The sequence below is a fragment of the Mustela putorius genome, unplaced genomic scaffold, assembly GCF_011764305.1.
Source record: "Mustela putorius furo isolate JIRA1106 unplaced genomic scaffold, ASM1176430v1.1 tig00003834_pilon_pilon_pilon, whole genome shotgun sequence".
NCBI classification, from domain to species: Eukaryota; Metazoa; Chordata; class Mammalia; order Carnivora; family Mustelidae; genus Mustela; species Mustela putorius.
Genome location: NW_025421987.1, coordinates 116515238 through 116535723, shown reverse-complemented (window position 1 = coordinate 116535723; position 20486 = coordinate 116515238). Strand labels below are relative to the sequence as shown.

Below are 20486 nucleotides of genomic sequence, written 5' to 3'. Positions count from 1 at the left end.
CCTTTGGGGAATAGTCAGATTTAGGACCAAGACTTTTTTAATAAATTATGCCTCTAATATAAGTCCCAAATTATCTTTCAAGGCCAACATTTTGCTTTGTAATTTTTTAAATCTGCCTTGGTGATCCCCAATTCCTTGTGTCCTTAGTGATGTTTGTGTTAGAGTTCTCGAGTTATTACCCTAGAAGTGTTGGCAGTTTAATAGGGAGTCTTAAAGATCTCCAAGCACTCAAGCCCCTGATGAATAAATCTTAAGTGGAGAAAATGACAGTGAGGAGACATTTGTGGACCTGACCAGTGCTTGGCAAATCATTTGCAGAGAGTCATTCATATCTTCCATACCTTTCTAAGGATCACAAAATCTCTGGATTCATCACAGTGAAGCTCATTTTGGCTTGTAGTCAATGTGAAAAATACTCCCTGCCTTCCCCAACCTCCTTTGGTATGGAGTTGGTCCTGAGAGGTACAGAAAAGAGAAAGAGTGTTGGTTTGGAAGGACTAGGAAGAGAATACTGCTGAAGTATAGATATTCTAGGCAAACAGAGGACCCTATCCTATCAAAGTTGCCCGACCTCCGAGGTGCCATTATCTTGCCCTAAGTGGATGTGCCATGTGGAGAAGACCACCAGAGCGATCTGGACGCTGAAGATTGTTAGGCCTTCTAATATTTAATCTTTCTAGGCAAGCAGGTCCTTTAGGTGCTCTGGTAATGAAGAAAGCATGTGAGGTAGTCATGCACAGAAAAGAGATAAAACAAATAAACTGTCTTTTATAAACAAATAAATTCATTCTGTGAGACCATCTCATTTTGTGTAAGGATTGCTATGGTCTTATGAAGCCATACCTATTTGTACAATCATCAGGTAGTTTTATAACATTTCTTCTGTTGGCTTAAAAAAAAGTAGATTGCCTGCATATCACCTAGACAGTATTTGCTGATATAAAAAGAGAATACACTGAACATATAGCATTTTATTTAAAGAGAGGTTTTTGGTTTTTGTTTTGTTTTGTTTGTTTTTCAATACCAAGTGCTTTGATTTGATTTAGATTTTAAGAAAGTTGTCATGGTTTATTAAGAAAAACTCTTTTCAACTGATAAATGTCATATAATAATCTCTTTCAGTAAAAAAAAAAAAAAAAAAAAAAAAAAAAAAAAGTCCTCTTGACCTGTACATAAGAGTTCTGAACTCAATACTTGCAATTGTGATCATTTTTGAACATTTAGTGAACAATCATATAGTTCTGTAATTGCTGTTTTAAGTCTATCTTTCTTGATTTCTTTCCTTCTTAAATCTTACTGATATTTCACTTTGGAACTGATCAGATAATAAACAAAAGTCTCCCAGGAGCCATGCTGTCAGCTCCTTACATCTAATAAGGGTTATTTCAATATCTCCTCCTGCCAACAATTTCACTGTCAATATTTTCTCCTCTGTGTTAAGTGAAAATCCTGTAAACTGGGAATCAGAAAGAGACCTCAAGCTCATTGCCCCCAGTTTCACACTAAATCTAAGAAAACCATCTGCCACATCTAGGCTAGGTCCTTGGTTGGTGATCTCCAGCTGTGGGAGAAAATAGTCTCTCTCTCTCTCTCTCTCTTTCTTTCTTTGAGTGTTTCTAATCCTGTTGATGGATATCAAAGTCATGCTTAAGGTCTTCAGAATTATTACCAGCTATGCATTAACAATAACGTACAGAACATTTATGTCTTTTATAAAATGTAATGTTGTTTTATTTCCTTGATAAGAGAGAATAACAATTTATTTTGCCAATGAAGTTCAAGTTGATATAGAAATCAGTATGTATTTATCGGGCACAGTTGATTCTCATTCTCACAATTGTGTTTTCAGGTGTGTATGGCATGTGATACATGGAAACTGGCCAAGGTATTTGGAGAATTTAGACTAATTGGTCTGGGTCATAATGGTTACCGCATTAATCTTCAATTACTGCTGTGATAAATTATGGCAAACTTAGTAGTTGAAAACAACATAAATGTATTATCTAATCTTTCTGGAGGTAAAAGTCAGAAATGGGTTTCACTGGTCTAAAATCACATTGTTGGCAGGCTTATGTTCCTTCTGGAGGCTCCAGGGAAGAATTCAGCTCCTTGCCTTTCTTATCTAGCTTCTAGAGGCTACTCTTTTGCTCATGACTCCCTTCCATTGTTAGAGCAAGCAGTGGCCAGTTGAATCCTTCTCACATTGAATGACTCTGATGCTCACTCTTCTGCCTCCCTATTCCAAACTTCAGGACCCTTGTGATCACAGCCTATTCATCTGGATGATTCAGGATAACTTCTCTATTTTAAAATCAGCTAATTAGCAACCTAATTCCATCTACTAACTGAATCCCCCTTTGTCATATAATGTAACATACTCATAGTTTCCAGGGATTAGGTCTTAAATATCATTATTCTGCCTGCTACAGATACTCATTTGGATGTTTGGCTTAGATTTGAACTGAATTTTATGACCACTTGGATTTATCAGATAATTACCCAGTATAGCTTCATTGCTCTATATAAACTGGACACGTCTGAATTCGTTGCTTGTTTTTTATCTTGAATCTCAAATGAAAATTCACTATGCAGTGCTAATTTTTAAAATTGCAGTTTTAAAAAATGTGAAAACTCAGTGGTATTAAATTTATAAATGACATGGCAACCCTTTACCTATGATTTACAAACAAAATATAATTTTTGTAAAGCTGAAGTACAGGAGCAGAAATTCCTTTAGAGACTTAAAAAATGTCTGTAGCATTCTTATGTCAATAAGGGGAACTAATGTTCTGGAAATATGGGATTCGTTTATGAGTGACTGGCCATGTCCACAAATATTACTTTTATAAAATATCTACTACTGAGTGCCATGATCAGTTAGATTTATCATCCATTCATTCACATAGAAGAAAATAATCTACATTAAGAGGAAATACAAATATTTTCTAGATAGATACATATAGATATATCTCATATTTGACCATTTTAAACCCAAGAAAAGACTTCTTAATCCCCCTAAAACTGCATCTGCTTCTTCCAGGTGAATCTGGAACTTATCTTCCTGTTTCCGTTCTTAAACCTAGAATTATTTTGGAAAAGTAACACTGTAATTCACTTGTGTGCTTGGATGCATCCTCAATCACATAGGAAAGTATTTTTGCCTTATGAACCTTTTTACATTTCAAAGCTTCTTCCCCTTCCAAAGAAAATAATAACTTGTAGTTCTTTTCATCTTTGCATCATGAAAATTCAATTTCCTTTTCCTCTATGGTTTTACATATTTTTTAACCCTTCATATTATAACCTGTGTAGTTTGGTGTTATGTAATACCTGTACAGTACATTTTCTATTTTTGGCCCTGCAGAAATCTGTTTAAATGGCATATTATACTATATGCACTTAAATGAGATAGTTTTCTCCTAATATAGGCTTTTTCTTTGGGAAAAAAAAAAGAGAGCTTTTCTCGACATTTACATGAAACACACATAAGGGTTATGCAAAAAGTTCCCGACTGAAGACCAGAAGGTTGTAATTTGTCTGGTTATTTTATCAGCATCTTAAGATAAGCATAATTTACCATTGAACTGAGCAAGTTATTAAGTGTACCTTTGAAAGACAATTTATAGTAGTACCAGCATGGATGTAATGTTATTAAGTGAGATGTCAAATGATTGTTTGATGACTATTTATAGAGTGGAAAGTAAGATCTCAGGCCCCAAACCAAAGAATCATTAAGTTGTAGCATTTAAGAGTCAGTATGGTTAACCGACAATAGTATTTCATAATATGTTAGAGACAGAAGAAAAAGTTTCTAATTTCCCATATGGAACCTGAGGAGCAGAGAATATAGGAGACATACAAGGCCACCCAGCCAGTCACTGGTCACTGGCCAGCAAGGTCAGTGTCCACTCTTGTGGACACTCTTGTCACTCTTCCTGCCCATCTGGTCTAGGCCGAGTAGCCAGTCCATCCAAAGGCTCCAGCCAATCCTACAGTAATGGTGTGGCTAGAGATCTATGTGCTGCTGGAGAGGGAGGCCTGGGAGCTCCTTCCCTCACAGAATTAACTGGATGTATTATCTGCTGGGGAAAGTCCTCTAGAGCCTGGGCTAGGCCTTGCCTGACAGTGCTTGTGAGTACTTTCCAATGGCATCACCCATATTCAGTCACATGATTGAATCATAAACATGGTGAAAATTTAAGTACAAATGCAAACTAGTGAGTGATAATATAGTAGCAATGTATCCTTTATGACTTAGGACCATCAGGCATCAATTACAATGAGATGCTGTTTTGTAAAGAAGAAGGGAAAACTACATCATTAGAAGGTCACAATCCTTGTCACCCAGATCTCCAGAGGGGATCCTTGGGATTATCACTGAGATAATTGATACATTTTTCAGTGGAATTATAAAATAGAAATTACTGTTGTTTTTATATATTTTAGCACCCTGGGATGTAGTAAAATTAACCAATATGTCTGAATTTAATTTATATCTGTGTTAACTTCTGTAACCAAATGAAACAATATAATGATGAAGTTGCGAAAAGGAACATTTTTCTTACCAAATGACTAAATTAGATAATTAAATTCTCGTAATACCACGACTTCAGACACATCTTTTAAATATTTAAATCTATAGTCTTCTGGGGGGTGTTGATATTTAAAGGAAATCCTGCATGGAGGGAAAGAAAAAAAACCAATGGTGGTTGTGCTGGAGTTGAAGAACTCTTCCTACTTCTTTCTACTTTTATTTTCCAAATTTCCTTTATAAGCATGCTTAAATTTTATAAGCTAAAAAAGAATTGTTACATCTACTATTCTACTATGACTTAAAACACACACACACACACTCACCCACACACACACATATTTTGTCCTAAATTATAAATTCCATTTTGAAGGCCTCAGTTAAAATTTTCTAAATATTTCTTGCCTATTTCTGGCAGTGTCTGCTGTCTCAAAACATGTCCAGGAGAGTTCATAGATATCGTTGTCTCATTCAGATTTCAGCATTTTATTGCATATCCTAGGATAAGGGTTAATAGAAATCTATGCATGCGGGGGGAACCTGGGTGGCTCAGTGGGTTAAGCTACTGCCTTCTGCTCGGTCATGATCCCAGGGTCCTGGGATCGAGCCCCGCATCCAACGGGCTCCTTGCTCAGAGGGGAGCCTGCTTTTCTCTCTGCCTCTGCCTGCCACTCTGCCTGCTTGTGTGTGTGCTGTCTCTCTCTCTGAAAATCAATTAATCAATCAATCAGTCTATGCATGGGGATGTGCATCTAACCCCAAACCCAAAAACAACATCCAGGGAAGCTAAGTATAATGGCAGGAAGATCACTGGATCAGGAATTAGACAACCTCTTGTTTAGATCTGCCCCTTTTTCAGTTGGCCCTGTGTTGGGGCTCTTTGTCGAATTTATAAGTTCCGTAATCACCTTATTTAAAATGAATAGCCAGGGGCTCCTGGGTAGCTTGGAAGGTTGAGAGCCTGCTGTCACCTCAGTCCTTATTTCCAGGTCCCGGGATCGAGTCCCCACGTCAAGCACCCCGCTCAGCAGGAAGTTTGCTACGCCCTCTCCCTCTGCAGTTCCTCGCAGCTCGTGCTCAATCTCTCACTCTCTCTCTCAAATGAATAAATAAATACAATCTTGAAAAAAAAAATAAAAATAAAATGAATAGCCATTGCTTATGCCATGTTGTAAGGATTATAAAACAGAACATGCAGGCAATTGGATTATAAACTGCATAGCCAATGAAATGGAAAGGTCATTTTTATGTTACAGGATGAATAATGTGGTTATCACTGTTTTGCTCTCTGAATGTAAATTAATTCTAAGAAATACTGAAGTTGGAAAATATCTATCCTTAAGAAAAGTACTTACAGGGATCTACCCTGTTGGAAGTGCCTGTATTCAATGTATTTGGGGGTTGATTTGAAGTTCTCACTACTCCTGTATCTTTACCTTTTACCTTTTAAAAACTGCAGGGTTACCTTGTCCTGAGCAAAGCTGCATTTCTTAGAAACTCTCAAAGTTTCTTTAAGTCTGTTGCTGCTGCTGCTAAGTCCCAAAAGATTTTCTGAGAACCCAGTCAGAAATTAAATTTCAGGCAGCTTTGAAACAAATACCTCTTTCCTAAGAGAGTGTCTCCTGTTCATCTTCAGGACTCCCAGGGCTATTTAGAACTTTGGCCTGTGCACTGTGGCATTCCCATGGGGTGCTTTTTCTTCTTCAAAAGTACTTCTATGACAGGGCCATTCAGCTTGTGTATGAAGAGACATGTCTGGGGCCTAATGAGGTTTAGTTGCACTGTCAGGTCACCCTTGTGTCGGGAGCTAGCTCTGGGGCGTGTGGTGGTAATGGACTGTAGGTTTGGCTGCTTTTGAATCAAGGGCCTGAGAGGTCCCTTTTGAAGGCCTTATGCTTTGTGTGTGCATTTGGGCCCCATTTCATCACTCAGCCTCACTACCTTCTGCTTCCTGAATGGAGCCTACAGCTGTGTCAGGAATTCTCAGAAAACAAAACTTGGAACTGAAGGACTAGGCAGGAAATATTGGGTCTGGCTCTTAGAGATTTCAGGAGAAAATGAACCAGTCAGGAGCATAGGAACCTATTTAAGCATCGTGCTTCTTTGGCAGGCTTTTAAAAATAAAACTTCAACACTGAGATATTTCAGGACTCTCTGAATCAGGCTTTGATATTCCAGAGTTTCATCTATGGATGGGATGAAGGGTAAGGGACCGAGAAAAGAGAACTCTTTATAAAAGAATCTATGTTCCTCTGGGCTTTTTTCTTTATAAACAAAGAGAAACAAAATAATGAAATTCACTCTTCTATCAGATTCTCCTACGCATGGAAAATTTGACCATTTTCTCTAGAAAGAGAAGTTGATTTAAGATATTATGAGTAGATGTGTTATATAACTTCCGGGAATCAAAGTGATCTTTGTATTGCTATGAACTACTGTGAGCACCTCAGAGAACAGTCGTGTATGGGACTTAAAGATGTCTAAGAAGTCCTTCTTTCCATTTTAGAGATTGTAGAATTGGAAAAAACGAAGGTCAGAATATTAGTTGACTTTTCCAAGGTGTCTAAGCTGTTGGAACAGATGGTAGGGCTGGGAACAGGGCTCCTAACTCCCAGCATAGGCTTCTATTTGCCATATCAGGTGACATGCCCTAAGAGAAATTTATCTTGAGGTTTGCACTGGCGTCAAGTGACCATTCTCAGCTAAGACCACTAGTCACTTAAGTTCTACACTCAATACAGAAGTTAATCAAGGTGGATACGCTCATTGCTAAATTGCTAGAAGTACAGATTGCTGGAGTGTAGAAACACCTTTCAAAATTGAGAATCACTTAAAGAACAGTACGGCTATACTAAATATTGAAGGAAGCAGGAGAGAATCTGTGTTGAGCTCTGTTCATCCAACAGCACCTACTGAAGGCAGAGTTTTCAGAAGAGTGTTAAGCATGGGCAAAGCATGAAAGGACAAAGTGGAGAAAGTAGAATGTGAAGCAAGATGTGTATTTCTTTTTTTTTTTTTTTAAGATTTATTTATTTATTTGAGAGAGAGACAGAGAAATAGCATAATCGTGGGGGGGGGGGGGCGTGCGGAAGAGAGGGGCAGAGGGAGAAACAGACTCCCTGCTGAGTGTGGAGCCAGATTGCAGGGCTCCATCTCAGGACCCTGAGATCACAACCTGAGCTAAAATCAAGAGTCCTATGCTTAACTGACAGTGCCACCCAGGGGCCCCTCCCTTGTCCTTTTTGTTATATGTCATTATGGTTCATTTAGCACTTAATACTATCAGTTTTGCCATGGCCCTGTAAACTAGGGCAGTAGAGGAATTTGTTCCTGGGCAGAGAAATAAAGGAATTTAAGAAAAAGTTAATTCCTATTAGCGTCTATTCTTCTGTCATTTTGGATTTTGTGGCCCTTTGTGTCCTGGCTTCCTCAGCTCTGTTGCTCTGTGCTATCTCTTGTTGAGTTCTATTGTCTGCATTAATTAAACCAGTATCATTGTACCTTTTTCAAGGGTTCACATGGCCAGGAGATTATAGATGAAATGAACATACCCATTCATTTTACCCCCTCCACACTAAAACTTTCTTGTGATGACTAGTTTAAGGGTGGCTATTTGGTTTTACTGCCAGCTTAGGGAGATTGAAATTGTACCAAGCATGCTATAAATTGCACGCTGCATTGGGATTATGGTGCTAGAATTTCTTAGATGACATTGGAACCAGAACTTGAGAAAATGGATGTATTCCTTCAGACTCTCTAGATTTCTGTATAATCTAAGTCTGTTTTAGAACACTGTCGTACACCCAACATTCTGGCCCAGATTCACCTTTTTCAAGCCTGCCAAACCTCATTTTAAATGCAAAATGCTGCCTCTGGGATCTGTTGTCTCCGTCCAAATCTATGTTTTGATGTTAATTGAATGTGATAGTGGTAAAGGTTGCAGTCATTTGGGGAGTTTATTCCTTGGGAGGGGGAGCGGGGAGGGCAAATGGAGGCATGGTGTGCTATGAAAGTTTAATTTTCTGTGTCTGTGTGTGATTTTCAGTAATACTTTGAGAAGCAGAGAGATAACTTTTAGGAATAGCACAGGTAACATTGAGCTATCGTGGTTTCCTTTCTAGTGTGCCTAAGTGAGCCTTTAAATTCCTTACATAGGAAATCTGTGGAGACTGAGGTATGGCAAATTTATTCTTATCAGGTTTATGGGGCTATCAGATCCGTCTGTACAACGTACACCTTCTCTTAGATGCCTTTATAAATAAGGTTGCAGAAGGTAGTCTCCTAACAGGTTTTTTTTATCCATTTCCCAAGCAGAGCTTATTTTCTCTGCATCAGCGAACTTGTCATGATAATCAACTTTTTTGTCCCAACCATCAATCACTCTTGATTACAGCTGGGTAGAAGTTCTGTTCTGTTGATCAGCTCATCAGTGCACATGATATTACACCTGGAGGCCAGTACAAATCATCCCTCGATGGGGAAAGCGTTTCCCTTCAAGGCTTTTGTCGACGGTTTTATCATTTACATTTGGGTCTCATTGAGTTGTCATGCCTATCTTTAACTCTGCTCTCTCATATGAAATACTCTCTTGAAATAGCTCTCAAGGTTTGGTTGATAATTTGTGCTATATTGTTACTATTATTGTGCTTTTGCCTTCCTAATTCAAAAGGGTAGCTTATAAACTATTGTTTCCTTATTTTCATATCAACTTTTTCCCATTCTTAATGCAGTTATTGTAGAAATTAAAATCATATGAATTATAATTCGATGAATATTCAGTACTTCTGTAAAAAAACAGTTTAGCATATGTTTTAGTAGAATGTTTGCAAGTCTAATTTTGTTGATTTTTAATGGTTTCCTAAGTTAGGGTTTTTTGTTTTGTTTTGTTTTGTTTTATGTTTTGGCTTGGGCTAGGGAATATTTATCTTTAATTTTCATCTTATTTTAAGCAACACTAAGTAGCTATGTTCATGTTTTAAAAAACACTGAGAAGTAAATGCTTTAAGATAAATTAACCAAAGACAGCATTACTCTTAGCTGTGTCTGTAATATATGTTATAAGCAGTAAAATTATTTCTTATCTAGGTCAACTCATATTTCTTAAAACAGGAACATTTTCAGAGTAGTACTAGGGCAATGATAGAACATTATCATGATAAAATATTTATTGATTTCATAAAATATTTAAAATAAATATATGATTAAAGAAACATTTAATGTATCCTTTGTGTATGCCACAAAGATACTTTCTCTCTTTGATGCATTTTGTTATATTTTATTACTTCATAAAATCCAAAACAGTAATTTAGAGAAGCATAAAGGATATTTTAACATTTAGAGTGCAAAACATAAAACTGAATGAAATATGAAATTAAAAAATAATGTGGATTTGATTGGGATTTCTGCCTTCCCCTTAAAAAGGTTAACTAGAAAAGCCTGAAATTTCTTCTATGGCCGGACTTCCTATGATGATGATTTATTCCTATTTTCGAGTAAAAGAAGACAACAAGGAGAGACTGCTATTTTCATTTGATACCAACATTTAGGTATTATTAGTTCTTACTTTAATCGATAAAATAAAACAAGGGCAAATGGCATCAATTAACAAGAAAGTGATCCATGTAGAAACAGAAATCACAAAACACTAAATTGGATTTTTTTTTAAGTTTTTATTTATTTATTTGACAGAGACAGAGATCACAAGTAGACAGAGAGGGAGAAGCAGGCTCCCTGCTGAGCAGAGAGCCCGATGTGGGGCTCAATGTGGGGCTTGATCCCAGGACCCTGAAACCACGACCTGAGCCTAAGGCAGAGGCTTAACCCACTGAGCCACCCAGGAGCCCCAAATGGGATTTGGTTTTGAAAGGCTGAGTTAACAGCTCAAACTGTGGTCTTGAGAGAAATCTGTGGTCTTGACTCTCTTCCCAGGATAGGAGCTGATCACTTCAGGCAAGAGATGCTTTGTCATTTTGCAGGCTTGACAATTAACAAGAGTATTTGCACCCCCTCTTGTGGCTCCTCATTAACAGTCAGCAGACTGGATCTTGTAATGAAGAGTAGGTCAAAATAGTTCATCTCTTCTTAGCCCAGAGACTCGAGTCAAAAGGTTTGCCGCAGGACCTTGTCATCTTAGTCTGCCATATGAGTTTCATACTTTTAAACAGCAGCTACAGTGTATAACCTAATGCCCAACTTTGAAAATCATACCTGCATAAGTGGCCATGTTTATATTATATTCATAAAAAAGATTGACTGAAAAATTTATTACAGTTTATTGGAGACTGGTATGAAATGACAAACCTTTATTTTCAATAACTCAAGGAGAGGTTTCCTACTTTTTTCCCCCGTTGTTTACCCTGTGGAGATGTTTAGTTACATCTAGGAGTAGTTCTTTAGCACATTCCACATTGGCAGAAAATTTAATGCAGATTTTGGAAAGTGAGAGATTTGGGGTGGGATCCAATTATGAAAATTTTACCATGTCACCTCCTCTAACTTGAAACACATTGTCAGTCTTTACATTGAAAAAGAAATGCTGAGAATTAAAACCTCAGTGGAAAACAAAGATTCCACCAAAGGTATTTCCATTGAAGGTACAAAAACCAAGGGGGTTCTTTGTTGTTTAAAAAAAAAAAAAATTCCTAAGCTACTGAAGAGTCTTGAAAGAGTAGGTGCTAACATAGGTATATCTCATGAAGAGATATATTCTCTATAAAAAGTTTCTGAATTCTAGTTTACAGAAGAATGATTTTAGTATGTAGAGGTGGAGGAGGGGAACAAGTTAAATCTATAGATTTCAAGACGGCATCCATATTTATTTCTTCAGCTGAAATCTCTTCCTCAACTTCATATTTGAATATCAATGGCTTACTTAGTATCTTCACTAGGTTAGCTAGTAGACACTGCAAATCTAAAATGTTCAAAACTATAGACCACGTCTTGTTCCCTAAACCTGCCTCATAGATAGCATTTCTCTGATAATGGTGGCTTCATGTTTCTGATTTATCTAGAAAAAATACTGGAATTATCTTTTCTTACTATCTCACACCTTATGTTCAATACTACACAAATTATGTTGGTTTTACCTCCAAAGTATATCTCGAATCTGATCACTCTCCACCGTTTCCATGCTACCTCGCTGGTCCAAGCCACCATCCATCATCTCTCATTTAGATTATTATGAACATGTGCTTAATTATTCTTGCTGCTTCTACTCCTTTTACTCAACATTTTAAAAATGTAAGTTCAGACCAGATGGCTTTTCTGTTTAAAACCCTCCAGTGTGGTATGTTTCCCTAGATTTAAAGACAGAATCGTTAGAATGGCTATCCAGCCCTATGAGATGTGACCTTCAGGGGCCTATGTGACCTCTTCATTCCCATCACCACCTCACTTGCCCCTCTACAGCCGCACTGGCCTCTTATGCAGAGCCGGGACGAGGGTAAGGCAAGGGAGGCACTCAGGTAAAATCTTGAAGGGTTGCTAAAAATCTGAGCAACCAGAACAAATACTAAATGCAATAAAAAGATAAAATTGGCCAAATGTGGCCCATAGGCAGGTCACCTGCCTTTGTAGATAAATTTTTACTGGAAAAAGTTGAAGGAGGTAGAATTATATAAGTACAGGGCTGGATTTTGTGTGATTTAAAATTCTGATATTTTGTCCACCATGGATTTTCTTTGCATTCATTTTAAATTTTAAAGAATGTTGCATGAAAATATTATTCATTTTGATCACAGAGTTTTTTAGTATTCCCTTAAATTTTTCTCCTGAGGCATGTACTTCACTTATCTCAACCTAGTTCCAACTCTGCCCTTACTATACCTTGAATACACCAGGCTTGTTCCTACCTCTAGTTCTTTGCATGGACTCTCTCTCTGCCTGGAATTCTCTTTCTTCAGATTTCTACATTTTTTTCAAACTTTATTCAAATTTTATCACTGCATGATGCAACCACTGTGTTTAGGATTTCAACCCCTATCATTCCTACTCTCCTTACCTGATGGTTTTTCCCCTAAGAACTAATTACATCCTAGTATACTTCACCATTTATTTATTTATTAGGTTTGTTGTCCATTGCCAATTAGAATGTAAGCTCTATTGGGGCAAAGGTTGTTTGCATGATGATTCACTGTTTTATCAAGTAATTAGAGCAGTGCTTGATAGATAGTGTTTAATAAATATTTATTAAGTGTGTAAGTTAATGGCTAAATGATGTTATGATGCCTACCTGAGATATGTACGTGTGTCTGTATATATAAAATAAAGCTTTTATACACACACACACACACACACACACGTGTATGTATGCATGCCTACCTGAGATATGTATGTGTGTATATATATATGAATATATGTATATACATGTATATGTATACATACATATGCATATATTAAACACATATACATATATACACATATATGTGTATATATACACACACATACATATATACGTGTGTGTGTATACACACATGTCTTGCTCTTCTTTCATACTCAAACCAGAAAAGCCCACACCCCATGACAAGGAATGGAGAGATTCTTGAGGGAGATGGAAGAAACTCCCTTTGCCCTAGGTCACCCTTTGTGAATGAATATGGTCTTCCTCCTGTGAGTTTGCTTCATAGTCTGACTTCAAAGTGTTTGGTCTGTCCATGTACATTAGATGGTTTCACAGTGCATCCAGGCTTTTCTTGGTATCTTAATACCAAACGCATTGTTAGGCTCTGCCGTCATGTGCTGCATCAACAAGTAAGATGAATACCTAATGATGTAAATATCCATATGTCCACTAGGGCAATAGTCAATGGAAAAGAAAGGCACTGTATTTCCCGATGAATTGTTGGTATTTTATCCGCAGGAAGATTTAGGATGATCAAGGGCTCTGGCTGCCCCTAATCTTTGAGAACACAAGGGGATATCAAGCTTGAATAGACGCAGCGCCAGCTCCCTGTTGCGACTGCTGTTGAATTCATGGCATTTCACTAACCCCCACCTTCTCTACCAATGACGCATGTTTATCAGTGATATAAACAGCTATGTATCTGAGAAAACTAAGGGGTCACAAGCGATGGTGTGTGGTCCTGGAAAAGTGGGATCACCAAATAGGCATGATGAGTGGCACCGTTTCATTTTGTTTCTTCTGTGCATGATGGTTCCTGTGGAATAGCGAGCATACGTCGAGGTGACCAGTTAGAGGCACTCATGGGTTAAGAGAGTTTCTAGTCTAATATTCAAAGTCAAATAACTTAGACTCACTTAGACTACCAACTTTTCTCTATACAAAGCCAAACTGAAAGAATAACAATAAAAAACCCAAAGTGGTTGTATCTTCCCTTTTCTAATCCTTTACCTGTTAGAGCAATTTCCCTTTATTCTTATTCTAATAATTCTTTGAACTGATCTGCAGTTACACAATAATCGTTCTCCATGTCTAACAAAACAGGAACAGATCGAGACATACATTTTTCTGTTGCTTTAACTCTGACGGTTGCCAGAGATGAAATTTTCATAGATATAGTACAAGCCCGGGTTCCTTTGGTAGCTTGGTAGAATACTAAGAAACTTCCTAATAACCAGGGGTTAATATTTTCTAAGATTTTGTTCAACCGAAAAGATGAGGATCGAAGCTGTAGAATGATTCAGTGAACTCTTAGGTATTAGGTATTCTAGAGGGGCACTGTTCGCTGGCAGTTAAATGAACAAAAAGAAAAAGAAAGTCTATCAACTTCATTTGATAATTCATACCTACAGTAACAGGATTCTTCAGAGGCAGAGGCAGTGATGGGTGCTGGCCTTCTTCCTTTCTTGACACGACAAAAAACTCTAGGCAAAATGTTACATCCCCACTGTTCTTTGTTCTTTAGATGACTTAGCCTAAAATCAAGGAGTCCTAGATACTAAGAAGACATTATCTGAAAGTTAGTCTACACATGTGTCTTCTGATATCAATTTTATTTATGTGGAAAAGAGGGCTGAGGCAAATTAAAACACCTGGACCCTCCTCCGTGGGGCTTCAATTCCCCCTAAAGAGACAATTGCTCAAAAGAAAACAAATAAACACAAATGGCAGCTAAATATTTCTCTTTCCATAATACTAGAAGGCATAGGGTTATCTTTCATGAACTATTCCTTCAAAAACCATCCATCACTGCAACAGTTTTCCCATAGATGAAGGACTAGATTTGCATTCTAAATTAGTTCTTCCAACAGCTGCTGTAAGATAACTTGGCTGTAAGTTAAGAGTTTGTATTTGATCATCTGCCAATGAAGATCATAAAATTCAGCTTGGCAACAGAATTTAGGAAAAGAGGACTCCTCAGCCCAGCTGTGCTCATCCGAGTGCGTGGCAGGGGTAAAAGCACCAGCGCTCTCCTTCCTGGTCAGCATGTGAGTGATTTGCTGCTAAGGGAGGTTGAGCTTGGTTCTAGTTCCTTTGTGTCAGAGAGCTGAACCACCTTTTGTTGGAGTTTGGAGAGGGGCGGAAGAGGGAGGATTATATTAAAGCTGCTATAGTAAACATTCTGGAGTGTTGACGCAGCAATCTGTTCAAATCTTTGGGTGATCCCTTGATAAATCACTAAGACCATCATTTCAGCTTTGCACCTAGTCCACGCAGTGCAAGTTCAGCTGAGAAAGGAGTTATTTTCTAGGTTACTGTTTGCTCCAGATTCATGAAATGGAAAGACTAGGGGACTTGGATCAGGCTAATCCTGTTGTAGCATGTATTCCTTGTGTGATTTCGAGCAAGTTTGTTTAACTTCTACAAATCTAGGATTCCCACTTTGCGATGAAGGGGATAACAGTACTATGCAAAGATGTCTCTGAGGTTTAAAGAGAGTATTGTAAGAAAAGCAGTAGATTCACAGTAGATATTTAGAGTTAATTTTATTTCCTTCTTATATTTGGTATTGGCATAAGACACAGTCATGTTTTTCATACTTGTTGTCTTTCCAAAATCACAAACTACATACCTGTGACAAGGATTGGTAGATATCTAACTCCTCCTTTAGCTTCCTTCATCAGTTAGATAATTGCATGTTAACTGGGCTCTGCCGATATATTTTATCCTTTTGGCCAACCCTTCCTTCCAATAAAGCTTTGACTATGCACAGTCACTAAGTTATTTTTTTAATATAGGTATATGGTAGAAATTAATTCTAGGAGCAATTTATAGCTTGACTCAGTCACTGACAGTTTGATTCTGGGTTTTCTCTTTTCATTTTCTAATCCTAAGGCACAGATCGTGTATAATAAATACAGGTTTGACCTAACATTTTTCAAAAATGATATCTAGAGAACTGCTGTTCAGGTATCAGACAGTTGGCATTTTGCATCGTATAGATGGATAATAAATGCATAGCTATAGTTACAAATAAATAAATTTATATGCCATTGACAGATCCGTGAAAGGTATCCTGCTGTGGGATTCAGCAGAAGATGACTGGAGTTCAAATGCTCAGTGCACCAGAATGTTCCTCAAAGAGAACTGGCCTTTATTTCCGGATACGAGGCTGTTAGTGCATGGGGGTTGGGGGGAGGGGAACCCAGGCATTTCCCAATTGATAAATAATCGCTTGGTACTTGTGGTTTTCTAAGTAGGGCAAAGTTTCTTATGTCAGCAGTTCATGCGACAGGCCAATGATGAAGTGACTTCCTCTGCTCTTGTTAAATGGCGAAGTACTTATTTCCCAGTCCATTGGGAAGATTTAGAGCCGCAGCGTCCAGAGCGAGGGCCACCTGTTCTTCCACACACCAGAGGCTTGGTACTCCATCAGTGATTTCAGGGACCTGTGATGGCTTGTGGCCTTGTTTGTCACGATCACTTTATGCATAACTCATCAGTTGATGGCAGTGATTATATCCATCTTCACGGAATACAGACTCAGGGTCTGAATCACAAGATCTTTAACCCTTGAAGGGCAGGACCCCGTGCGAGGCAGTTGCACAAACTCCAACATCAGAGGTTAGTGATACTTTTGGAGTGTCGCATAATGGATTTGGGGGGCTATTTTCCTTTGTAAAAGGTTTTGATTTACTACCTTACATGTGTTTTTGAATAACAGCTCCTAAATCATTTCTGGCCATCATGAGCATTCAGTAACTGTTGGATAAACTGAGTATGTGCTAGAATGAATTGGGGAAGGATAAACAGAAATGCAGACAAGAATGTGATGCTGGAAGTTGCCGTGCACGTTTCAGTTTGGAGCATTTACTCAGGATATTATATTGCGTACAACACACAGATACAGGCTTCCGCACAAATGCTGCCTGTACGTGTTCCAGATATGGGGTACAGATGATTTCATTTTAAAAGTATTTTCCATTAGGCTTGACAATTCATATTGGAGCTATAGCCAGGAGGAAGGCAGAATGTTCCATTTTTAAGAATATTTTAAAATCTAATTATCAGAAATCTATATTTAGTTAAATATGATGTTGAAGAGAGTGAAATTTGCAGCATGTACTATTCATCATTGGGTTCTCCTTCCCACATACATCTTTTCATGCACACCCCCACCTCAGGCTGACATCAGAATGAGCATGTGAAATTGCTGATTTTATAGGTCAGAAATGATCACATGTTGGCAACTTAACATGATTCATACAAATGTGCATGCAAATGCATTTTGGTTATTCTAACCGCGATCTAGTGTGGGAGAAGCACACTTCATATGAAAGTGAATTGCTCTTTTTGTTGTTTCCTTTTAAAATGGAAATCTGGAAATCTCCTAACAGCCCCATAACCTGCACCATGGTTGGTCTACATGTCATAATAATCACAGTATTCTGAGCAATAATAGATGTAACTATCATGTATTGAGCACTTAGTGTTTTGAAATTCACGGACTCCTTTAATCCTTATGATAATGCCAAGCTCACCAAGGACAGGGACTGAATACTGCCCCCCACCCGCCTTTTAATTCCCATCACCACAGCCGTAGTGTCTAGCACAGAGTTTAGTACATGGTGTGGGTTATAGCAATGTTTGACAGAAGGATGAATGAACAGGTAATCATAGATTGTTACTTCTACTTCGCCAATGAGAAACTTGAGCTTTATTTATTTTTTATTTTTTTATTTTTTGTTTATTTGAGAGAGAGAGAAATCACAAGCCAGGGGTAGGGGTGAGGGGGAAGGCAGAGGGAGGGGGGAAGAAGACTCCCCACTGAGCAGGGAGCTCAGTCCCAGTACCCCAGCATCATGACCTGAGCCGAAGGCAGACACATAACCGACTGAGCCATTCAGACACCCCGAAAAATTTGAGCTTTAAAAGCCTGCATAAATTCCCTGTACCAGCAGCAGAAGGGCTAAGATTGGAACCAGGTCTTCTGAACACAAAATCCACACATTTCATTAAATACTGTGTTTCCCTGTAGCCACCATAAAAAGCCACCCTGTTTTCTCGAATGGTCTTGGGAAAATGTGACACGGATCTGAATTACAGAGCAAATGAGGGAGGGGAGTTGAAACCAAGTGTGAAGGTCGTCATGCTGGCATTTAATGAAAAACATAGGACAACTCTGATGCTTACCAGAGGGGAAGTGGTTGGAGGGGGGTGGGTGGAATAGACAATGGGGATTAAGAATGGGTCTTATGATGAGCACAGGGTGATGTGTGGAAGGGGTGAATCACTATATTGTGCACCTGAAACTAGTATAATGCTGGAATTAAAATAAAAACTTAAAATAATAAAGTTACGAGAAGAAACATTAAAAATAAAAATATATTTTATGTTTATGTTTATTTTTAATGTTTCTTCTCATAACTTTTTATTATTTTAAGTTTTTATTTTAATTTATTATTTTTAATTTATTTTATATTTCTTTTTATTTTTAAAAATGAATAATAAAAATGAACAACAAAAAACTATTTTCTCACCCAAAGTTAAAAAAAAACACAATAAACTGAGAAGCGTCTTTTCAAGTAATTTTAACAAGAATTAAAATATTTGAGGGAGAAAAAGGAATGTTCCCAAAACTCTGAATAGCTTGCTCCCTATTACTTTAAAATGTACCATGATGGCGCCATACTGCTTTAACTGATGCACCTCTTGAGTCCTGAGGGTCCCAAAGAAAGTTCCCACTAAACATCTGAGGGGGGATAAACTGGCATCTGTAAGGGGGAAGACCAAAACTTTGGGGATCATTTTCCTGCCTCTTTGCAAGCAGAGCCTCTGTATTCCATGTTACCACCAAGTAAGAGTGATTTCTTTGAAACAGCTTTTAAGAACATAGCTGTGTTAGAACCACATATTTTTATGTGGTTCTAACATAGCCATAATGTTAAGTTGGGAAGATCTAGCCCATTACCAGTAAGGAAATCATATATTAGATGACTATACATGTTCACAAATTAATTTTTCTCTGCTGTCTAATCATCTGTCAGTCCCTAAAATGATCCATTGGTCCCTTTGGATGGCAGTTGGGGGGTCCTTCCTCCCTCAAATCCTCATCTTCATTTACTACTTTACCATTCTCTTGGTCTACTAACACTCTGATAAGTTGTTCTATTCATTTCCACCAGAGCTGACTCTCCATCGCTGGCTTCCATTTGGTGTCCTTTAGCTGAATCTGCAGCAAGGAAGGGCAACTTTTTAGATCATACATCGTTTGGGCTCTGGAGGGGGTACTGAGATTTCTCAAGTTTCTTAGGATGAAATACCCATAAAACAAACATTTTTTAATAGTGCTAAGGGTCTATTTTAGCATAATTTTATTTATTTATTCGACACAGAGAGAGAGAAATCACAAGTAGGCAGAGAAGCAGGCAGAGAGAGGGGGGCAAGCAGGCTCCCTGCTGAGCAGAGAGCCCGATGCAGGTCTCCATCCTGGGACCCTGAAATCATGACCTGATTTGGGGGAGTTTCATCAGTCACTTGCAGGACTCTTTAGGAAGGAGCAGGATCTTTTGATTTATTCTGTCAAAATCAGATAGGATAACAGAAACTGAAATTCCATTGCCCTGTGGTAAGAACTTATTACCTGGTTTCAGTGAAAAGTCTGAGAAAACCCTCAGTCATGGTTCCAACTTTGGTTTCAGGTAGAGAATTTGGGGAAACTGAGTATGCCAATCATACCAGAAGAATATTGACTTAGAAAGAATCGATAAGGAAATATATAGAAAGGATGATTTGGGTCTGTCCAATCTATGGTTTAACACCATTTCTCAGTCTTTCTTTACGCTAGGCTCTCCAAAGAAATACCCAAAGAGGCCCAAAGAAAGATATATCACATTCTTGATTCTTTTAAAAATCATATAACATGCAGTTTTTCAGAGTACTTTGGTCCTCATTTAGTCAAAGACTAGCTGAAAAAATAAATTTGCAAACTTAATCGTGTCTATCTGTTTATAGTCTGGCTCATCATTTTTCTGGCTGGGAGCCCTACATTTATCTAGATTTAAAGCATAATAAGACAGTAGATGCATTTATTAGTTTAATGTAATTCCGGTTGCTGTGTAAATCAGTCAAAAGATGGTAATAGCTCTAGGTATGCCTGGGTGGCTCAGTCAGTTAAGCGTCTGACTCTTGTTTACAACGCAGGTCATGATCTAGAGGCTGTGTGTTGGATTCCACGCTCAGTGCAGAGTCAACTTGAGATTCTCTCACTCACCCTCTGTCCCACCCCCTACTCTCTCTCTCTCAAATTAATAAATAAATAAATAAATAAATAAATGAAATCTTAAGGTGGTATAACAGCTCTAATAAAATATCTAATAACAGATATTATTAGATAATAGATATTATTGTCTATTATTATTATCTAATAAAAGTAGATATTATTAGCTCTAAAATATCTCATAACAGATGTTGTAAATTTTTCTCTGTAACACCCAAAATATGTGTACTCCCTCCATTGGCACATCTCTTCAAACTGGTGATTCAGAAATCCAGGTCCTTTCATCATGTGGTTTCAACATCTTTAGTGTGGCTTTCAAGGTGGCTATGCTTGTTTGC

At 37.9% G+C, this 20486-nt stretch overlaps 1 protein-coding gene across 2 annotated transcripts in view; it reads left to right on the top strand.

Moving 5' to 3' along the window:
• ZNF385D (zinc finger protein 385D) overlaps positions 1-20486 on the top strand; it is a 908018-nt gene that overhangs the window by 784099 nt on the left and 103433 nt on the right. The window lies entirely within an intron of this gene.